At 36.8% G+C, this 23,683-nt stretch overlaps 1 protein-coding gene and 1 non-coding gene across 3 annotated transcripts in view; one reads left to right on the top strand and one right to left on the bottom strand.

The window, feature by feature from the left end:
- EPC2 (enhancer of polycomb 2) overlaps positions 1–23,683 on the top strand; it is a 124,189-nt gene that overhangs the window by 8,086 nt on the left and 92,420 nt on the right. The gene's annotated exons all lie outside the window — the stretch shown is intronic.
- On the bottom strand, positions 20,302–20,408 carry LOC115944189 (U6 spliceosomal RNA). Its single transcript, XR_004078764.1, has one exon. It is a non-coding gene; the product is annotated as a U6 spliceosomal RNA (small nuclear RNA).

Raw genomic sequence — 23,683 nt, 5'->3', positions numbered from 1 at the left:
GAGATAACAATGTTTTACATATTTTACAATAAAATGGTAGGGTGTGTATTGCAATTTTTAAAGGAACTTTCAATTAAGGACTATAAAATAAGTCTCCAAAATCTTTTTAAAGAAGGCATACCCTTCGGGGTGCCTGGGTGGCTCAGGCGTTAGGCGTCTGCCTTCGGCTCAGGTCATGATCCCAGGGTCCTGGGATCGAGCCCCACATTGGGCTCCCTGCTCGGCGGGAAGCCTGCTTCTCCCTCTCTCACTCCCCCTGCTTGTGTTCCCTCTCTCGCTGTGCCTCTCTCTGTCAAATAAATAAATAAAATCTTAAAAAAAAAAGAAAGCATACCCTTCATACTAATTTTTAGAGTAGTAAGGGATGCATTTTGTGTGACCTCAAAGATATTATTTAACTTTCCTAGCCTTTAGTTTCCTCATTTGTGAAATAGAATTGGATTGAGTGACCTTTAAAGTACCTTTGGGTCTAAAAATTATTTGCATCTGTGAATCCACATTTCTACCTACTAGGCATATTGTCCAGAATATTAAGTACATGAAAAGAACTAACAAGTGAGAGATTGTTAGGAAGATACTATCGTAGGTAAGCTTTAATTCTTTAAAAAGTTATTTATTGCGATGCCGTTAATTTGGTTTAGAGTCCTTTTTTTTTTTTTTTGAGACGTTTAGTTACATTTATCTGCTGTTTGATACTGATTTTTCCTGGAGATAAATAGAGAAGTCCACTCTGTATGTTTTGGATATGATCAGTTCTTGATTTCATGGTTTTCTTTCACTGTCTTTATTAATCTTACTCATTGCTCTAAATGTTCTGAATTTTGGTATACTTTTAGTCCTTACCATTTAAGTTTATTTTAATTTTCTAGTATCTCATGATTCTCACTTGAGGGGTGTGTACATTTGTGTGTGTATGGATGGATATGGCTGTATGCATGAGAGAGTGAGAAAATAGATCCTTATTTTCCCATTAGACCAGATACCTTAAGCAAGGTATAATGTCTTCATTTTACTCAGCCCAGGCTGAATACCTATCCAGGCACTTAGGTGATAGAAAGTTTATAATACAGGCATTGACCAGTATACTGGACACTGGGATTGAATTTGATTATATTATTAAGCATACAGCTCTGCATCTTCATTTCATTACAAGTAAAGTTGAGGTAGAAAAACAGTAATGAATGTGTGGGGGACAGCATGAGGAGGAGAGGATGATAGGTAGGAATAAGCCATGAAGGAGACCAATGTAGATAGCAGTCGTACGTCATGATTATTTGATTTTATCTTAAAATTGATCCTTGTTTATATTTTGCCTTGTCTACACTTGAATGAAACAGAACTTTAGGTTTGTCTAGTCTGCCATGCAGCACTGTTCTTTGTGGGATTAATAGTGGAGGAAGATGATGCCACTTCCAGACTCTCCTTAGCACCACTTTCTTATATATGCTTTTTGGTTTCTTTTTTCTTGCCAGCTAGTATCACTGTGCAGTCAGAGAATGCAGTTTGGAAGAGTCAGCCTCTCTGCTAGCTCTCTAACTCGTATCTTTACTTCCAGCTTTCTCACTTCCCTTTTTTGGAGAGGAGTGTGGACAAAGGATATGAGGTGGTTGGTTGGGGAGTCCACAAGCAGCCCTTATTTGTAGTGCTAATTTGATGAAGTTGGTACTTCAGAATTGTGACTTAGGTTCCATTCGTGGCCTTTGTCACTTTCCCGCTGGGTAAGATAAATTACTTTATCTCATTAAGCCACTTTGCTTCATCTGTTTAATGAGGAGCATCTCAAAAGGTAATCTTAAAGATTAACTTTTTTGTAGACTTAAATCAGTGCCCTATACAGGCAACTGCTATTTTTTTATTATTAATAACAGTTTTCAGTTGTACAGGATAATAAGTGTGAGGGAATATGGAAAAGTAAAATATACAGAGTATCTCCATACATTATTTTGTGGTATAGTTTCATATTTTTTTCTTCAGTCAATTACATATATTTTTACAGTTGTCAAACATTAGCAAATTGGTATGTATATTTTCCTCCTTCCATCTCTGTTCCTGGCAGAGCATTTAACAATCAAAATGATTAAAAAAAAATTAAAGACTTTGAAAATTAGCAACAAAGAAAACTGAATCTTTAGCTAATCCTCACACTTATACTTGACTCCTGAATAATTGATAGTTAAATATTGTATTTGTTTTTAGAAGTGATTTTTTTTTCTTGGATTATTTAGTTGGTCATGGGGGAAAATCAGTTTTAGTGATGAAAATCTGTTCAGTGGGTGGTGTACGCTAGAGAATTGAATGAAGAGAGACGTTCTAATAAAACTGCACTCTGGGATGAACATTTAAGTTTGGAAACTTTGGAAAGCATGGTACTGAAGAGGGTAATCTTGCCATTTGTTTGATCCTTGAGGTGTTTCTCGACTGGCACGTTTTTGGCAATTTGTTGGATGTATGAGACTGTCACAGGCATAGCAGGAAGTTTATTGATACCCTGCCTGCTAATTTCTGGTAGCATTCCAATTGGGATAACCCCAAAATGTTTCTCCTTCAATTTCCAAGTGAGGGCTGTTGCGTCTGATTTAAGAACCATTTTCCAAGGCTTCTTAACCTTTTGTGACTTGGACTTCTTTGCAGTCTGGTAAAACTCCTCAAAATGATTTTTTTTTTTTTTTAAGTATAATTAACATACATTGTTACATTAGTTTCAGGTATACAGTATAGTGGTTTAGCAATTATATACATTCCTCTGTGCTCATCAAGATAAGTGTACTCTTAATCCCCTTTATTTCCCTTTCTACTTTTCCCCTCCCCGCTGCAACCACCAGTTCTCTGTATTTAAGAGTCTTTTTGTTTTTGTTTTTGGGTTTTTTGGTTTGTCTCTTTTTTTTCTTTGTTCATTTGTTTCTTAAATTCCACGAGTGAAATCACATATTATTTGTGTCTTATTTCACTTAGCTGTATACTAAGTCTATCAATGGTGTTGCAAAAATGGCAAGATCTCATTCTTTTTTTATGGCTGAATAATAGTCCCGTGTGTGTGTGTGTGTGTGTGTGTGTACACACCACATTTTCTCTATTCATTCATCTGTTTATGGACACTTGGGTTGCTTCCATATCTTGGCTATTGGCTTGTAAACAAAGCTGCAGTAAACATAGAGGTGCATGTATTTTTTTAAATTAGTGGTTTTATTTTCTTTGGGTAAATAACCCAGGAGGGGAATTACTGAATCATATGGTAATTCTACTTTTAATTTTTTGAGGAATCTCCGTATGTTTTCCACAGTGACCGCCCCAATTTACATTCACACCAGTGGTGCACAAGGGTTCCTTTTTTCTCCATACTCTCACCAACACTTGTTATTTCTTGTCTTTTTGATTGTAGCCATTCTGATGGATGTAAGGTAATACCTCATTGTGGTTTTGACTGGCATTTCCCTGATGAATAATGATGTTGAGCATCTTTTCATGTGTCTTTGGCCATTTGTAGGTCTTCTTTGGAAAAATGTCTGTTTTGCAAAAAAGAATAAAATACCTAGGAATAAACTTAACCAAGGAGGTAAAAGACCTATACCCTGAAAACTATAAAACAGTGATGAAAGAAATTGAAGATGACATAAATGGAAAGATATTCCATGCTTATGGGTTGAAAGAACCAATATCATTAAAATGTTTGTACTACTGAGGTGTCTGGGTGGCTCAGTTGGTTAAACATCTGACTCTTGATTTCAGCTCAGGTCTTGATCTCAGGGTCATGCGCTCAAGCCCTATGTTGGGCTCCACAGTGGAAGTGGAGCCTACTTAAAAAAAAAAACAAAAAACAAGTTAACACTACCCAAAGCCATGTGCAGATTTAATGCAATCCCTATTAAAATACCAATAGCATTTTTCACAGAACTAGAACAAATAATGCTAACATTTGTATGGAACCAGAAAAACCTTGAATAGCTAAAGAAGTCTTGAAAAAGAACAAAGGTAGAGGCAGCACAATCCCAGGCTTCAAGATATACATACTACAAAGCTGTACTAATTGAAACAGTATGGTACGGGTATAAAAACAGACACATAGATCAATAGAATAGGATAGAGACCCGAGAAATAAACATGTGCTTACTGTATGTTCAACTAATCTATGACAAAGGAGGCAAGAATATACAGTGGGAAAACTGGACCACTTCCTTACACCATACACAAAAATAAACTCAGAATGGATTCAAGACCTAAATGTGAGACTTAAAACTCCCAGAAGAAAACATAAGCAGTAATTTCTCTGACATGGGCAATAGAAACATTTTTCTAGATATGTCTCCTGAGGGAAGGGAAACAAAAGCAAAAATAAACTATTGGGACTACACCAAAATAAAAAACTTTTGTACAGCTCAGGAGACCATCAACAAAATGACAAGACAACCTATGGAATGGGAGAAGGAAGTCCAAGTGACATATCCAATAGAGGGTTAGTATCCAAAATATATAAAGAGCTTATACAACTCAACACCAAAAAGAATCAGTCAAAAAATGGGCAGAGGGCCTCAATCAGAATGATGTTTTAAATGCATAAAATAAAATCACATAAACCAGTTATATTGAAAGTTATCAAAATATTAAAACAATTTGTAATTTACATGCTTTATTAACACATTGACAGGATCTAGACTTGAGTCTAATTATCTTAATTTTGAAGTAGTGATAAGTATAAATAATATTTTGACAAGTGAAACCACTGTAATATGACAATGAAATGATCGGTTATTTCTGTTGTATTGCTAGTCCTAGTATTACCAGTACTACTATTTTGCCTTTTGCTGACATTAGTAATTGAAGGAAATGTTAAATTTGGTAGAAGTTAGTGGAATTAAAGAAATGATTATTTTCTCGCCCACGTTCATGGACCCCTCAATTCTTTCTTTGGATGTTTTGAGGGTCTGTGACTTAAGGTTCAGAACACCTCAAGATTTTCTTTGGCCCAAGTGGCAATCCTATTCCTGTGTCATCTTTGTCCCAAATATATATAGTCAGGCTAAAGATTTTATTTCCATTATTATAAAGGAGCTGCTACTATAAACAATATGTTATCTTCATGTTTAAGGCATTTTCTAGGTTTTTTAAATTGAAAAATAATAGAACCAGATGATTTAAAGATAAAAACGTAATAGCACAAAATGGTGTACGTGAAAAGTAAGTGTCCTTCCTTCCTTACAATCCCCAGACACTCCACAGAGGCAGCTATTGTTGTATGTCTATCCTAAAAAACTTCTAAACAAATGCTTTTTACTACATAAGGGCAAATATTTCCTGTATTCATTTTATAAGTAACGTGATCTTAGAGTTTGTTTCTTAATCTAGAGTCATAAAGTCAAGTAATTTTGATTTTAAATTTTTTTTCTTTTAAAATCTCTGAAGAACTGAGAATTGGTAAATTGTAGCTTTCTGGTTAAATTGTTTTAAAGCTTGGATATGAAACCTTAATCTTTTATCCCCATGTGGCAATTTGGCTGTCTGTAAGCCTTGCATTGTGCATAGGACTTTTTCATTATATACAAGGTAAATATTTTGAAGTCAGAATAACTATTGATTACGAGGCTTGTGAATGTATTTTTTCTATGAGTTATTTATGGCTTATATAGCAGTTTTGGTCAGAAGAGCAAAAGTGGGCTACCGTTTTGAAGAAAGTAGTCTTATTTCTGGTTATCATGTTGGTAAGCCGGATCTTTCATACAGACTGCACTCTCTCAAACTTTCACTGAAGTATGTGTTTATTCATCCAGTAAATATCTCCATGAATACATGGACCATGCCTGTACTTTTGTATCTATCTGGTACAGTGAATGACATATGGTAGGTGTTCAATAAATATTTGCTGATGGAATGAGCAAATACCTGCTGTGAACTTTAGATTACAAAAAGGGATAAGACTGCCTTCAAGCAGTTTATAGTCCCATAGAAAAGAGTTGTACATGGATGACTCTGTATAAGGTTTAATGTGTTACATAGACGATAAAAGTGATACTGTGGAAATTTGTGTCACAAGGGACATGATTTGAACTAGAGTATATTTGAGTTCATGTAATAGCTAATTGAGTATAAGATACTACTGAATTATTTTTTACAAATTAGTTCTGAAGTTATTTCATATGCCAGGAAGCCATGAGTTTTTTTTAGATGCATGTCATTGCTTTTCATGTTGAAAAGTGTGTGATGCCCCCCAGAGTTGTTAGAGGGTTGAAGAATTGTGATCTAGTGTAGAGTCACCTTTTAGGATAGGCAAACTCGTGTTAAGAGCAATTCCTGGGGCCCCTGGGTGGCTCAGTCGGTTAAGCATCTGACTCTTGGTTTTGGCTCAGGTCATGACCTCAGGGTTGTGAGGTGGAGTGCCCCAACAGGCTCTGTGCTGAGCGTGGAGCCTGCTTAAGATTCTCTCTGTCTCCCCCTCCTTGTCCCCCTTCTCTTAAAAAAAAAAAAAAAAAAGCAATTCCTGTTTAAAGAGCTCTGGGAAAAGCAGCTTTGTGATTTGGAGGATGACCTAAAGAAATAGTGCTGCTTCATTATTATACAAGTAATGTGCAGATTTTATTTATTTTGGTTTAAAGCACAGAAGACACTTTCCATAAAGTACTTAGATGATTTTCTGTACATTATAGGTGCTTCAGTCAGTAGTGGTTCTTTTTCAGCTTTGTCTGAATGAAATATCAGCTCAGCCATCTTAGAGTTCATCAGGGCTTTCCGAATACCTCCAAAAGAAATACAAAAGATTTAGGTCAGTGATTCTCAGACTTTGTCATGCATCAGAATCACCTGGGGGGCTTGTTAAAACAACTCATCCCTGGGCTCCATTCTGATATTATAGTTTTTAATGGGTCTGGAATGGGGCCTGGGAATTTCTTTTTTTAACATGTTCCTCATGCTGCCTGTCCAGTGACCACCCTTTGAAAATACCAATTTAGAAGGGAGAATAGCAGTTCTCATCTTGACCACATAGAATAATAGTCTGGGATGCTTTTGTAAAGTACATGTGTAGATCTTACCCTAGAGTTAGCAATGGAATCACAATTTATGGGTGATTTTGATTCTAGGTAGAAAAAAGGTTAGTATGTGTGCCCATGTACCCTGCCTGTCCGCCTTGCCAGTTTACTACTCCTGTCAGAGGTATTTCTTTCTGCTCTAATTAGTTCTTTGGCTTTTAAGCTTTTTTTTACTGATTCATTGTGTATATATGTAACCGAAATAAAGTGCATCTTGACACAACACACACGCACACAAATAAATATACAGTTGATTTTGTTCCCCCCATAGTTATGTTCTGTGAAGTTGCCATGAACAATGAATTAGCGAATACTGAACCATTGCTCCTAAAGGAGATACAGGGTTGGAATCCTGTAAACCTCTGGTCACACCATTTTCATCAACCAAATCAACGCATACTCTTGTTTTATATATGTTTCTGTTTTAAAGATACTTTATTTAACGTATATTGTTGATTCTTGGCATTGAACTCAGAGCCAGGAGCACTCTAACTTGTGCCTGAGTGAAGCTTGTCTTAACACACATAGTTTCTTTGTAAGGCGCATCACAGCCTTCTTGGTCTTAGGAACACTAGACAGCACTTCAGCACTACACTTGGGGAGCCTATAAACAATGACATCAACAAAAAACCACAAAAATGCAAAAAAGTGGCACTAAAAAGAACATTAGAAGTACACTTGTTTACAGTGTGAGAGCTGAAACAAGGAGAGTGTCACCTTGTTTGACCTCAGCTGGGAAGAGATGACTGGAGCGACTCAAATGCAGCTCTGTACATTCTTTGAATGACTGTGAAAGTACTGCACATAGTGATTTGGGGGTCACAAATTTTGGGAGTAGGTGAATTTGCAAACACAGAATTTGTGAGTAATGAGGATTGGCTGTACATACGTTTTTCCCCTTTTCATTTCTATTTTGTTAAATGAGCTACTTATTGATTTTATGATTCACTAGAGATTCAACCCACAGTGTGAAAAACACTGTTTGATTCAGCAACATATGTTATATATCATTTACTAGTTATGCAATGATAGGTAGCAAGTGATATTAAACTCTATGTATGTAATTTCCTTCCTTTCGAGGATATAGGGTTTAATCTTGATAATAGGGAGCTGTGGTTTTGGAGGGCACATCCTCGGGTTTGCGTTGTAAAGTATCCCTGATGGCTGGATTGTGGAGGGCATCGCACGGGTGGCAGATGGTGGTGTTGGCGGCGGCGGCAACAGCAGCAGAGGTGGCGACTAGACACTAGGCTGGTTATAAAGCCAGTGCAACTGGAAATGTGATTTCTAGTTATGTATTTTCAGCAGATTTGTGACAAGACGCTTTGGATGCCTTGAGGATTAGGGGATTTCAATTAAGTCTTAATTTTATATCAGGGATTCTTAATTGAAGTCTCTGGTACCTAGATAGACTTCATGGGGGTCTGTGAACTTACTGATTTTTTCTTTTAACCACAGTTTTATATATATGTCTCCTGATTACTCCCCTCATCATCAGATTATTAATGCAGTAAATGACCTAGAGGAGGTTAAGAATTACATTTTAGTAGATAATACAGATTACTTTTCTCATTATTAATCCTCATTGCATTTGAATCACAAAGTTCTAGGTTTCCTGAGAATTCTAAGGCATTTAAAAAGCTTTAGACTGAGTTTATACTGTTTTGAAATGCAGACTGTTTACATGGAAACATGTCACTGAGGAATGTAAATGTATTGAATATAAGAAAAATTCTTTATTTTAAGCACAAAATTAATATTTAGATATTGTTTGCTTGTATTACAGTCGATTTGTGTTTAGAAACAGTGGCATAATTAAGATTCGCCTGACTTGTTATTTGCTGTTAGGAGGCACAGGAAGGTACTCATTCTGTAGAGTGGTAAAGCAGTACAGAATGATTATTGGAGATGTGCTCAGCCATTTGAGCATTTCTTGAGGTAGCTAGTGTCTCTGGAGATTGGAAAAGCAAAACCCCAAAACATCCACCTTGTTTTATGTTTTTGAAAATACCCACCTCTTCGTTATAATGGTATTGTTTATGCTTATTTGTAAAAAATTCAGAATATACTAAAAAAGTATAAAGAAGAAAATACAGATTGCTTGCAATCCTACCATTCTGAGATATCCATGGTTGACCTTTGGGTGGATGTACTTTCTTCCATGCTTTTCCCCCTCTGTATTTGTATATTTATAGGTACATATATATAGGGGTGTGTGTGTGTGAGTGAGAGAGAGAGAGAAAGAGAGAAAGAAACATTTGCTTTTTAACCTGTACCTTTCAGATTGAAAAACCTGTGGAAAGACTGACCCAGCCAGAGTCATCTTGGCAATTACTGGATTGGCCCTAGTCACTGTAGCCTGAGAGGTGGCTGGTATAAGAGAACGGCAGTTTGCGTTTTAATCATTGGTGTAAAGGGAGTTTGGAAGGAAGGAATAGTGATTCCCCAAAACAAGAGGATTTAAAGCATAAATACAATTGTTTAAAAAATGCTGGTGGGATAGACATTGATTTTAATTTATTGATACTATAACTAGGTTGTATTCCATTATATATATTTAGGGTAATTTAATCAGTTCCCTTTTGATGAATATTGGTTGTTATGCAGCCAAAGTTTTCAGTTCTTAATAAAAAAATGCTTCAGTTTTTTTAATTGAAGTTAAGGTGTTTTGCCTTCTCTCTTAGGTTATTAACCTTGTTTTCTTGTAGAACTTGTATAATTTGTTCTAGTTCACATGGCTCTGTAGAGTCCATTTTTTTCATCTAAATGGATGTCCAGTTGTCCAAACATCATTTTCTAAAAAATCTTTTCTTCCTGGTTTGAGATGCCACTTTCATCGTCTTTGAAATTTCTTAGGCATTTGGATTTTTTAATTTTCTGTTTTGTTTCATTGTGCAGAAGATTTACTGTTTTAATCATTTCATTGTTTTATCATTATATATTTATAAATTTTAAAAGTTTACGGTGAGGCTAGTTACTTCTCCCATTCCTATTGCTCTCCTTTTTCAGAGTTTTCCTTCTGTTGTTGCTTGTTTATTTTTCCAAATGAACTTTATAATTTTGTCTAACTCAAGGGAAAAAATATTGGAGTTTTTATTGGCATTTACCATACATTTATAAATTAACTTATAGAGAATTGACATCTTTGTGATGTTGACTTCTTATCCAAGAACATGGTTTGTCTTTTCATATGTTGAAGTCTACTTATATTTATTTTTCAGGAACATTTTTCTTCCATTTGCTTTGCTTTTGGTTAAGCTTGTTTTGGTTAAACTTATTTCTAGGAATTTTACCTACTTGGTTAATATTGTAAATGTCACCTTTTTTTCCATTATATTTTATAACTTGTTACAGTTTGTATTTTAAAAACGATTTTTATATGTTAACTTTATATCCTGTGACTTTAAGTTACCTGATTGTACTTGTTTTTGCATTGATTCTTTTGGGTTATTATACAGATACCATATCATTTGGTTATACAGGTAGTTTACTTTTGCTTTTCCAAGTAGAATGCTTCTAATTGCTTTCCCTTATTTAAAATTTCTGTTGGAGATTACGTCCATTCCATGTTGAATAGTGAAGATAATAGGCATCTTTGTTTTGTTTCTTACTTTGGTGCGACTGCCTATAGTGTTTCTCCATTAAATAAGATATAGATTAGCATAGACTGGATTATAGATGTAGAAAACAAAATGGGGGGGCACCTGGGTGGCTCAATTGGTTGAGCATTTGACTCTTGATTTCAGCTCAGGTCATGATCTCTGACCTGTGTCAGGCTCCATGCTGGGTGCGGAGCCTGCTTTAGATTCTCTCTCTCCCTCCGTGCGCACCCCCCCCCACACACACTCATGTGCTTTTTCCCCGCCATCTCTCTCTCTCTCAAAATAAAGAAATAAATGAAAATTAAAGAAAGAAAACACAGTAGGCATTTACAGTAGAATATAATAAATATATATGTGATTAATAAAAATATATGTAAAATCTCCAGTGTTTCTATAATGAATGAGTCTTGAATATTTTTAAATGCCTTCTTGGAATTTATGGAAATTTTCCCTTCAGATCTGTTCATTATTGATGAATTATAATACCATATCATCCCAGCATTTGTGGAATGAACCCCATTTAGTAATGAAATATTATTATTTTTTTCTTTTTTTTTTTTAAGATTTTATTTATTTGACAGAGAGAGACACAGCGAGAGAAGGAACACAAGCAGGGAGAGTGGGAGAGGGAGAAGCAGGCTTCCCGCTGAGCAGGGAGCCCGATGCAGGGCTCGATCCCAGGACCCCGGGATCATGACCCGAGCCGAAGGCAGACACTCAACGACTGAGCCACCCAGGCGCCCCGAAATATTATTCTTTTTAAAAATGTTTTTAGTCTTACTACATTATTTGTAAAAAGACTTAACAGGCTTTGGCCTCTCATTGGCCCAAGGTGGCCACTCCATATCTAAATTTATATCTATTTAAGCAGCCAACTCTGGATGACAGTAGTGGTTCACTCTCATTTCTAACTTTCCTGGAGATGGAATATGATTGGCCTAATTCAGATAAGGTATCTAGCCTGATTCAGTTGACTGTCTTTGGGGTAAGGTGAGATGATTTACCAATTTGGTGGACGGCAACACACCCCTGGGGAGAGAATGGTAGTTGAGAGAGTGGACATCGGTGGGAGTGAGACTGATCCCTCAAAAGGTGTCTAATTGTAATTTTGTATTTTGCCAATACCACATTTATAGTCATAGTTAGCAAAGTTCCAGGTTTTACTGAACAGAGTAAGATTTCTTAAGTTGTATTCTGTTACTGGATCACCACTGGCTTTCTTACCTACTCTACAGGACATATTTTCAGTAGTTACTTGGAGTTAAGCAAGATCCTAAAGGGCCCTCTGAGTCACCTTCCACTGCCACTGCCCACCCCACCCCAAGGGGGAAGCTCTTACTTTTAGTATAGGCATACAGTTGCGTATATCCAATTCTGACATTTATTCCAGTGTATGGGTTTTTTTTTTCTGCACACGAAGCAATTCTCTGACACCAGGGGAATGTTCTACAGTTCAACTCAATTCTTTTTTTTTTTTGAAGATTTTATTTATTTGACAGAGCACAAACGGAGGGAGAGGGAGAAGCAGGCTCCCCTCTGAGCAGGGAGCCAGATACGGGGCTCGATCCCAGGACCCTGGGACCATGACCCGAGCCGAAGGCAGACACTTAACCGACTGAGCCACCCAGGTGCCCCAATTCAACTCAATTCTGACACTATCTGGAGATAGCATCAGATCCCACAAGATAAGGGCTCAATTCTGTAAGACTGCTCCCCTCCCCCACCTTAAGATGCCAGTCACAAGTCCAGGTTGTCACCTGTGCATCTGACCAGCTGGTTATAGATTGGAGTATCCAATTACCACGCCCTTGGGTTCAATTAATTTGCTAATAAACTGGCTCACAGAACTCACAGACACATTTTACTTGATGGTTACTGGTTTATTATAAAAGGATAAAACTCAGAACAGTCAGGTAGAAGGAAATGCATAGGGCATGGGCACGGAGTGTCCCTACCCTCTCGAAGCATGCCCCTCTCCCAGCACCTCCATGTATCCATCGGCCTGTAAGCTCTTCGAACCCAGTCCTTTCAGGATTTTTTATGGAGGCTTCATTACATAGGTGTGATTGATTAGATCATTAGCCATTGGTGATTGATCTGCAATCTGTAGCCCTTCTCCTCTCCCCAGAGATTAGGGGGTGGGACTGAAAGTTCCAACCCTCTAAATCACACGATTGGTTCTCCTGGCAACCAGCCTCCATCCTTAGGTGCTTTCCAAAAGTGACATCATAACATAAACTCAAGATGTGTTTGAAAGGGATTTGTTAGGAATATCAAGACACACTTATCACTTAGGAAATTCCAAGAGTTTTAGGAGCTCTGTGCCAGGAATGGAGACAAAGAGTGAGTATATATTTTTTGTTATCGTAGTATTACATGGAGCTTCAAAAGTTAGAATTTATATACTTATCTAGAGTGACATTATTTGGTTTAGCCAGAAGTTTATATTTGAAAGGTATCTTTCTAAAATAGATTTATTGGGGCACCTGGGTGGCTCAGTCGGTTGAGTGTCTGCCTTCAGCTCAGATCATGATCTCAGGGTCCTGGGATCAAGTCCTGAGTCAGGCTCTCTGCTCAGCTGGGGGTCTTCTGCTCCCTCTCCCTCTGTGCCTGGGTGTGCGTGCTCTCTCTCTTAGATAAATAAATAAAATAAAAAAAAATAGATTTATTGAGGATATTGAATAAACTGCATGTACTTGTACAATTTGATGTTTGTATGTATACACCTGTAAAAATGTTATTACTATAGTCAAGATTAATGAACATATCTATCACCTCCAAAAGTTGTTTCTTCATGCTCCTTTATAAGCTTCTGCAGGCAAACACTGATCTGCTGTCACTGTAGATTAGTGGTTTGCATTTTCTAGACTTCTTATATAAATGGGGTCATAAAGCATATATCCTTCTTTGGTTTCTTTCACTCAGCATAATTGTTTGAGATTCATACATATTATACCATGTATCAATAATTCATGTCTGTTTATTGCTGAGAATAGTCCATTTTATGGATATACCAGTTTATCCACTCATCCATTGCTTGGTTTTTGGCTATTACAAATCAAGCTGCTATGAACATTTTTGTACATCTGTTTTCATTTGTTTTGGGTAAATACCTGGGGATGAAATGGCTTGATTGTATGGTGGGTATATTAAAACTGTTTAACTTTCCTGAAAAGCTGTTAAACTATTTTCCAGAGTGATTATACCATAAAGATACCTTTTGTGAGATGCATAGTTGAGAATCTTGCTACTCAAAGTTCGGTCTGTGGATATGGCATTACCTGGGAGTTCGTTAAGATTGCTGAATTCCAAGTCCTGTCCTACACCTCTTGAATCAAGAACGTGCATTTTAAAAAGATCGCTAGGTGGTTCAAATGCACATTAGAATTTGGGAAGCCCTGGTTTAGAGCAGTAGTCCTCAACTTTCCCCCCCCCCTTTCTCTAACACCTGAGGGTTTTGATACATTTCTATGAAATTCTCAAATGGGTCTGGGAGATGCTGGATGATTTTAAAAGTCTGATAGATTATATTGATCAATGCAGAGTATTCTGCCCCACCCGCACCCCAATGATTGCTTCCATTATACTGATTTTTACTTATGGCAGTAAAGTGTTCGTCTGTTGCCCATTTCAAATTTGGTAGTTTCCAGAAGAATTGCTTCCCAAGCATTTTTCAAGTATAGAGCTGGCGCAGTTTTTTTTTGTGGGTGAGAGATACTCATTTTCTTTTTGTGTAATTTCTTGGATGAGTGAATCCATTTGCTAGCTTTTTAATTTTTTTAAATGTTCTTATTTTTACTTTGCATAACCAGTGATCTAATTCTTGGTTGTCACATATAGGTGTCTTAAAATTTTCCGTAAGAGTTCTCCCTCAGTATTTAATATATGCAAAATAATGTCAGAAATGACTTTGTTAATCAGTAGATAAGCTAACTGAATATCAAATAATATCTTTTAAAGCCATGTGTCAAATGATTTATTTTGCATACTGTTTTGAATTTTCTCTACTACTCATTTCTGTTGTTGCTTGGATATTTAAGAGCAAGCCAGCCACTGATGTTACTGTCACCTTCCTAAACTTAGTGTTGATGTTGAAGGCCATGGTCTTAATCAGCATTAGGAAATTCTCAATTTAAAACAAGGTTTCAGAAAACCAACAATTAGATAACAAAAGATTAAACATTTGTTACTTTATGAAGTGGAACTAATTAGTGTTATATAACTTCTAATTGAGTTGTTTTCCAAAAGTTGATTTGTCAGTCAGGTATTTTAGAATTATAATGGGTATGATAAAATGTTTCTATACAGTAAGATTGCCTTCACTTTTACATTTCTGCTTAAGATACCAGTTACTTCAGCCATTAAAGTCCTCTCACTCCCTTTTCTTTTTCATATCCCTACAGGCAGTTAAGATAGAGAAGCTGTGGGTGATTCAGTTCTTATTCATTGAAAATTTAACACAGCTGTTTTTCAGAAGAGAAAAATCTTTACCGTGTTATTAAATTCTAAAAGGAATTTATTGCATATGGGCACTTATCTGTTTAGTTGATAAATGTCTTTAAATTTAGTTTTATAGAAAAAAGCAGAACCTTAGTAATGTGACTTTATTGATTTTTTCTTAAAGCTAAAGCTGATGTATTTCTTTGGGAGGCAAAATTAATGAAATACATACAGTGTTAATTACAAAGGCAGTATTTAGAATATTAGAGGAATGGATGGGTAGCATGGTGAGAGCAGATATCCCTGTCTTCCTAATTTTGAGAGAGAAGCATTTCACTTAAGTATGATGTGATTTTTGGTTTTGGTAGATCCCCTTTATCAGATTGAAGAAATTCCTTTCTGTATTTTTAGTTTTCTGAGAATTTTTAGAAAGGATGTTGGATTTTGTAAATTTTTTTCTGTGTATAGAAATGATCATGGCATTTAAAAAAATTAATACGGTGAATTATATTGATTTTGAAACCAATGTTACATTCCTGGGATAAACCCCATTTGGTTATGTTTTATTCTTTTATCGTGTTGTTGGATTCTGTTTGCTAAATTTTTATTTAGGAAGATTGTATCTATGATCACAAGGGATATTTGTAGTTTTCTTCTTCTGTAATGTCTTTTTCTGGTTTTGGTATCAGAGTAATACTGGCTTCATAGAATGAGTTGGGAAGTATTCCTTCCACTTCAGTATTACGGAGAAATTTGTGTAGAGTTTGTTGTATTATTTCCTCCTCGGATATTTTGTAGAATTCACCAATGAAGCCATCTGTCCCTAGAGTTTTGTATGAAGGATTTTTGACTGTAGTTCAATTTCTGTATTAGAGGGTCATTCATGTTATCTATTTCTTCCTGAGTGAGCTTTGGTGAAAGTTTGTTTCTTTCAAGGAATTTGTCCTTTTCACTTAAATGACAAGCTTATTGATAGGAGGTTCATAATACTCTCTAAGGTGATGTCTCCTCTCTTGTTCCTGACATTGGTCATTTGTGTCTTCCCACTTTTTTCCTCATCAGTCTGGCTAGGAGCTTATCAATTCTATTGATTTTGTTAAAGAATTAATGTTTGGTTTCATTGATTTTTTTTTCTTTGTTGATTTTGTTTCAGTTTCATTGATTTCCACTTTGATCTTGATCATTTCCTTTCTTCTGCTTACTTGGATTTAATTTGCTCTTTTTCTAGTTTATTAGGGTAGAAGGTAAGGTCATTGATTTGAGACCTTTATTTTAATATAGGTATTGAGTGCAATACGTTCCTTCATAAGTGCTGTTTTGGCAGTATTTTGCAACTTTTTGTTTAAATTTTCATTCACTTTAAGATACTTTCTAGTTTCTCTTTTGATTTCTTCTTTGACCCTGGGGTTATTTAGAAATGTGTTACTTAGTTTCTAATTATTTAGTGGTTTCACAGATATCTTTCTGTTATGAATTTCTTTTTTTTTTTCATGTTAGAAGTTTCTAACTTCATTCCATTGTTGTGTAAGAACATATGGTTTGAATTCTTGTAAACTTTTTTTGAAATTGTAATACTTTTCAGAATATGTTCTGTCTTGGTAAATGATTGCTGTGAACATGGAAAAAAGGTGTGTGCTGCCTTTGTTGGGTGGAGCATTCTGTAAAAGTCAGGTTAAGTTAGCTGGTAGTGTTACAATTTGCAGTATCTTTGCTGATTTTCTGTCTAGTTGTTTTATCTATTATTGAGAATATGGTATTAAAACCTCTGTAACTGTGGGTTTGTCTATTTACCCTTGAAGGTTATACTGGTTTTTGTTTCATGTTTTTATTGGGTGCATAAATGAGTAGGGTTGTTATGTCCTTTTGACCGATTCATCTCTTTAAGCATAATTAAATAAATTTTTTTTAACGTTTCTTATTTTTAGTCATTTCTACACCCAAACTCATGAACCTGACTTAGATCAAGAGCTTTATGCTCTTCCAACTAAGTCATCCAGGTTCCCCAATGAAATAAACTTCTTAATCCCTGGTGATACTCTTTGTTCTGAAATCTGTGTTGCATGCTAATATGGTCATACAAAGTCTCTCTGACTAGTGTTAGCATTGTATAACTTTTTTTTTTTTTTACTTCTAACCTATTTATATCTTTGTATTCAAAGTGTGTTTCTTCAGGGGCGCCTGGGTGGCTCAGTCGTTAAGTGTCTGCCTTAGGCTCAGGTCATGGTCCTGGGGTCCTGGGATCAAGCCCCACATCAGGCTCCTTGCTTGGCGGGAACCATGCTCCTCCCTCTCCCACTCCCACCTGCTTGTGTTCCGTCTCTCGCTATGTCTCTGTCAAGTAAATCTTTAAAAAACAAAGTGTGTTTCTTCATATTCAAACTGCTTTTCAAAGGCAGCTTATAATAGGGTCTTAACTTGTTTTTATCCAGTCTCACAATCTCTGTCTTTTTTTTTTTTTTTAAGATTTTATTTATTTATTAATGAGAGACAGAGCGAGAGAGGCAGAGGGAGAAGCAGGCTCCCAAGGAGCAGAGAGCCCGATGCGGGACTCGATCCCAGGACCCTGGGATCATGACCTGAGCCGAAGGCAGACGCTTAACCATCTGAGCCACCCAGGCACCCTCACAATCTCTGTCTTAATAGGGTGTTGACATCATTTACATTTAACATGATTTTCTAATGAAGATTTTACACTTTTAGAACAGTTTTGGGTTCACAGCAAAATTGAGGGGAACGTACAGAGATTTCCCATATATTCCCTGTCCTCACACATGCATAGCCTTCCCCATCATCAGCATTCCCCACCAGAGTGTTAAAATTCATGAACCTATATTGACAAATCATAATCACCCAAAGTCCATAGTTTACATTAGCATTCTGTGGATTTGAACAAATGTATGACATGTTATCTATCATTATGGTATGTATGATACACAGAGTGTTTTCAATGCCCTAAAAATCGTCTGTGCTCCACCTTTTTATCACTACCCCCCAACCCTCCATAGCTACTGATTTTTTTACTGTCTCCATTGTTTTGTACTTTCCAAAACATCATTTAGTTGGAATCATACAGTATGTAGCCTTTTCAGATTGGCTTCTTTCACTTAGTAGTATGCATTTAAGGTTCCTCCATGTCTTTTCATGGCTTGATAGCTCATTTCTTTTTAGCATCGCATAATATATTCTGTTGTCTGGATGTGCCACTGTTTATCCATTCACCAACTTAAGGACATCTTAATTCTTTTAAGTTTTGATAATTATGAATAAAGCTGCTGTAAATATCCATAGGCAGATTTCTGTGTGGTCACAGATTTTCAGTTCCTTTGCATAAGTATCAAGGGCACAATTGTTGGAGTATATAGTAAGAGAATGTTTAATTTGGTGAGAAACTGCCAAACTGTCTTCTAAAGTGACTGTACCATTTTGCATTACCAGCAGTAGTGAATGAGAATTCCTGTTGCTCTACATCCTCGCCAACATTTAATGTTGTCAGTGTTCTGAATTTTGGCCATTTTAATAGATGTGCAGTGGTATCTCCTTTTAATTTGCTTTTCCCTCATAATATACAACGTGAAGCATTTTTTATGTTTATGTGCCATGTGTATATCTTTTTTGGTGAAGTATCTGTTAAGGTTTGGCCCAATTTTTAAATCAGATTGCTTCTATTGTTGAGTTTTAAGAGTTCTTTGCATAGTTTGGATAACAGTCCTTTATCAGATTTTTTTCCTCTGTCTGTGGCTTATCTTTTCATTTTTTTTTTGACATTGAGTGGTTTTTACCCAAGTTTTTAATTTTGATGAAGTCTAATTTATCAATTTCTTTCACGGCCAGGGCCTTTGGTGTTGTATTTATTTATTTATTTATTTATTTATTATTTTTATTTTTTTTAAAAAGATTTTATTTTTTTAAAAAAGATTTTATTTATTTATTTGACAGAGAGGCAGCTAGAGAGGGAACACAAGCAGGGGGAGTGGGAGAGGGAGAAGCAGGCTTCCCGCTGAGCAGGGAGCCAGATGCGGGGCTTGATCCCAGGATCCTGGGATCATGACCTGAGCCGAAGGCAGATGCTTAACGACTGGGCCACCCAGGCGCCCCCTGGTGTTGTATTTAAAAAGTCATTGCCATACCCAAGGTCATCTAGATTTTCTTCTATGTTGCCTTATAGGAATCTTGGCATTTTACATTTAGGTCTGTGATCCCTTTTGTATTAATTTTTGTGAAGGTGTAAGATCTGTGTCTGGATTTATTATTTTGCATGTGGATGTCCAGTTTTTCCAGCACCATTTGTTGAAGACTTAAAAAAAAAAAAATTGATTTTAGAGAGAAGGGGGGGCGGGGGGAGGGCAGGGGGAGAGACCTAAGCAGACTCTGTGCTGAGTGCAGAGCCCAAGACAGACTCAGTTGGACTATCCTGAGATCATGACCTGAGCCGAAACCCAAGAGTCAGATGCTTAACTGACTATGCCACCCAGGCGCCCCTTGTTAAAAACTTTTTACTGAGTTTTCTTATCCATGAACATGAAATATCTATTTATGTAGTTCTTCTCTGATTTCGTTCGTCAGAATTTTGTGGTTTTCCCTCATAGATATTGTACAGACGTGTTAGATTTACACCTGATTATTTCATTTTGGGAGATGTTTAGGTAAACAATATTGTGTTTTTAGTTTCAAATTCTACTTGTTTGTTGCTGGTATATAGGAAAGTGATTTACTTTTGTATATTAATCTTGAATCCTGCTGCCCTGTTATAATCACTTACTAGTTTGAGGAGTATTTTGTCATTTCCTTCAGATTTTCTACATAGATGATCATAATATCTGTAAAGACAGTTTTCTGTCTTAATTCCCTATCTGTATACCTTTTATTTCCTTTTCTTGTCTTAATTTCACTAGTTAGAACTTCCAGTATGATGTTGAAACAAAGTGATGAGGGGACATTCTTGCTTTGTAACTTAGTGGGAAAGCTTCAAGTTTCCCACCATTAACTATGATGTTAGCTATAGAAGTTTTGTAGATAGTCTTTTGTCTAATTGAGGAAGTTCCCCTGTATTCCTAGTTCACTGAGATTTAATATGATTTTTGATATGGTTAGGTTTCACTCTGTCATCTTACCATTTCCCCTTCCTCCCTTCTTTCCTTCCTGTCTTTTTTTAGTAGGTTCTGTGCCCAATGTGCAGCATGAACTTAACAACCCCTAGATCAAGAGTTGCATGCTCTCCCAACTGAGGAAGCCAGGCGCCCCTAAAAAGTATTGAACACTTAATGGATTTGTGTGTCATCTTTGTGCAGGGGCCATGCTAATCTTCTCTGTATTATTCCAATTTTAGTATATGTGCTGCCGAAGCAAGCACTATTTTCTGTTTCTTCTGTTGGTTTTCTTTCTCTCTTACTCTGCCTTCTTTGGAATTATTTTTTTATTCCATTTTATGTTTTTGGCTTATTTGCTGTAACTTTTTTTTTATTATTATTGTTTTACTTTAAGTGATTGATATGGGACATGGTCATCAAAGAGGTCTGACTTATTTCCCAGAGGACACTTGATAACGTCTGGAAACATTTTTGATTTTCATATTGCGAGGGGTTGGGGGTGTTACCATCATCTCATAGGTAGAAGTCAGGGATGGTGCTAAACATCTTCCAGTGCACAAGACCTCCCACAAAAAGGCTTACCTTGCCCAGAATGTCAGTAGTGCCAAGGTTAATAAATTCTGATTAGGGGTTTATAATATACAGATCTTTCTTGACTTACAATGAGCTTATGTCCCACTAAAGTCATTGCAAGTTGAATATGTCATAAGTCAAAATGTCTTTAATGTACCTAACCTACTGAACATCATGGCTTAGCCTAACCTACTTTTAAACGTACTCAGAACACTTATATTAGCCTCGAGTTGGGCAAAGTCATCTAGCAGAAAGTCTTTTATAGTAAAGTTTTGAATATTTCATGTAATTTATTGAGTACTATACTGAAAATGAACAACAAAATGGTTGTATAGGTACGGAATGGTTGTAAACGTATGGGTTATTTACCCTCATGATTATGTGGTGGCCTACGAGCTGCAGCTCACTGCTACTGCTCAGCATCACAAGAGGGCATTGTACCACATGTTGCCAGCCCAGGAAAAGATGAAGATTCAAATTTTGAAGTATGGTTTCTACTGAGTGCGTATCATTTTCAAACCATTGTAAAGTGAAAAAATCGTAGGTTGGATCGTCATAACTTAGGGACTAGCTGTATATCTTTAGTTTATCACAGTCTGTCTTTAAGTGATACCACTTATGTACAGTGTAAGAACCTTATGATAGTGTATTTCCATTTATCCTTGCCCGGACCTTATGCTATTGTTTCCATACATTTTACACTTGTAATAAACCCTGTAACACTTTATTATTTTTATTTAAATAGCCAATTATTTTTCAAATACTTTTAAATGATAAGAGAAAGATGGAGGTAGTTATCTTCATAATGATTATTACTCCTTCTCATCAGTTTGTTTTATATCCAGACTTCCATCAGGTATCGTTTTCCTTCTTCCCAAAGGATTTTTGTTAACATTTCTTGTAGTGTGGGTTTGCTGGTGATTAATACTTGAGCTTTTGCATGTCTAAAAATGTTATTTCCCCCATTTTTTGTGTGGTGAAGCACATAACAAATTTATCCTTTTAATAATTTATAAATATAAATTACAGTATTAACTATTTGGGCATTATTGTATAACAGATCACTAATGTCACTTTTGTTTTTGAAAATATTTTTGTTGGATATAGAATTCTAGCTTGACAGTTTTTTCTTCCAGTATTTGAACAGTGGTGCTCCAGTCTTCTCAGTTGCATTGTGTTTTTGTTTTTTTTTTTAAGATTTTATTTATTTATTTGAGAGAGAGCGCATACAAGTGGGGACGGGGGGGCGGGGTAGAGGGAGAAGCAGACTCGATCCCGATATGGGGCTCCATCCTAGGTCCCCAAGATCATGACGTGACCGAAGGCAGATGCTTAACAGGTTGAGCCATCCAGGCACTCCCACTTGCATTGTTTCTGATGAGAAATTCAGTGTCATCCTTTGTTCCTCTGTGTGTAGCATGTCTTTTTTTCCAGCCTAGTTGGTGGAAACAGGTGCTCTTCTTGGCCCTGACAGGCACTTTTCCTTCTAATTCTGTGGGATAGTTCTTTCTCCAATGCTACGTAGTTTATTCACAGACTTGTGCTGAGCATTGCAGAGAACTCTCTGCAGATCTCCTGGGCTCTCTCTGTAATGCCTTCCTTTTTGGTACTCTGTCTCTGAACTTTAGGTGCCTTCATCTTCTTAGACTCTTGTTTCTGTCTCTTCAACTCATGAAGTCTTTTAAGCTCTATCAACTAAGATAGAGCTTTCATCCTCCACAGCATAGGGACTTTTCCAGGATAGTAAGCTGAGGCCTTCATCTTCTTAGACTCTTGTTTCTGTCTCTTCAACTCATGAAGTCTTTTAAGCTCTATCAACTAAGATAGAGCTTTCATCCTCCACAGCATAGGGACTTTTCCAGGATAGTAAGCTGAGGCAATTGTAGGACTGTTTGTTTTTTGTTTTGATTTGTTTTAAAGATTTTATTTATTTGACAGAGACACGAGAGAGGGAACACAAGCAGGGGGAGTGGGAGAGGGAGAGGCAGGCCCACCGCTGAGCAGGGAGCCCAGTGTGGGCCTCAATCCCAGGATCCTGGGATATGACCTGAACCGAAGGCAGATGCTTAACGACTGAGCCACCTAGATGCCCCTGTTTTGTTTTATTCTTTTAAGTATCATTGTCCTTCATTGCCTATTGTCCAGTGTCTGGAAAGCCATTGTTTCAATTCTCATCAGACTTTTTTTTTTGCTTCTGGTAGAAGGGTGAATTCATTTCCTGTTACTTCACCTTTTTTTTTTTGCAATTTATTTTAAAGTTTTATTTATTTGAGAGCGAGAGTGTGCATGTGCACAAGTAGGGGGAGTAGCAGAGGGAGAGGGCGAGGGAGAAGCAGGCTCCTCGCTGAGCAGGGAGCTTGATGCAGGGCTCAATCCCAGGACCCTGGGATCATGACCTGAGCCAAAGGCCAGACACTTACCCGGCTGAGCCACCCAGGCGCCCCTGCGATTTTTTTTGGTAATAAAATTCATGTAATATAATTCACCATATTAAAGTGTGCAGTTCAATGGCTTTTACTATATTTAGTGTTGTACATCATAACTATCTTGTTCCAGAACACTTCCATCACCCTAAAAAGAAATCCCATACCCATTAGTCACTTTCCATCCTATGACCCCTACCACTCCCCAACAACCACTAATACACTTTCTTTCTCTGTGGGTTTGCCTGTATCTGGATGTTTCCTGTAAATGGAGTCATACAATATGTGGCCTTTTGTATCTGATGACTTTCACATTGTATAATGTTTTTTTTTTGTTTTTTTGTTTTTTTTTTTTTTTAAAGATTTTATTTATTTATTTGAGAGAGAGAGAATGAAAGACAGAGAGCATGAGAGGGAGGAGGGTCAGAGGGAGAAGCAGACTCCCCGCTGAGCAGGGAGCCCGATGCGGGACTCGATCCCGGGACTCCAGGATCATGACCTGAGCCGAAGGCAGTCGCTTAACCAACTGAGCCACCCAGGCG

This window comes from Leptonychotes weddellii, chromosome 3 (assembly GCF_054177405.1).
Source record: "Leptonychotes weddellii isolate Sample4059 chromosome 3, ASM5417740v2, whole genome shotgun sequence".
NCBI classification, from domain to species: Eukaryota; Metazoa; Chordata; class Mammalia; order Carnivora; family Phocidae; genus Leptonychotes; species Leptonychotes weddellii.
Note: the sequence above shows the minus strand (reverse complement) of the source record. Positions and strands in the feature narration are given on the sequence as shown.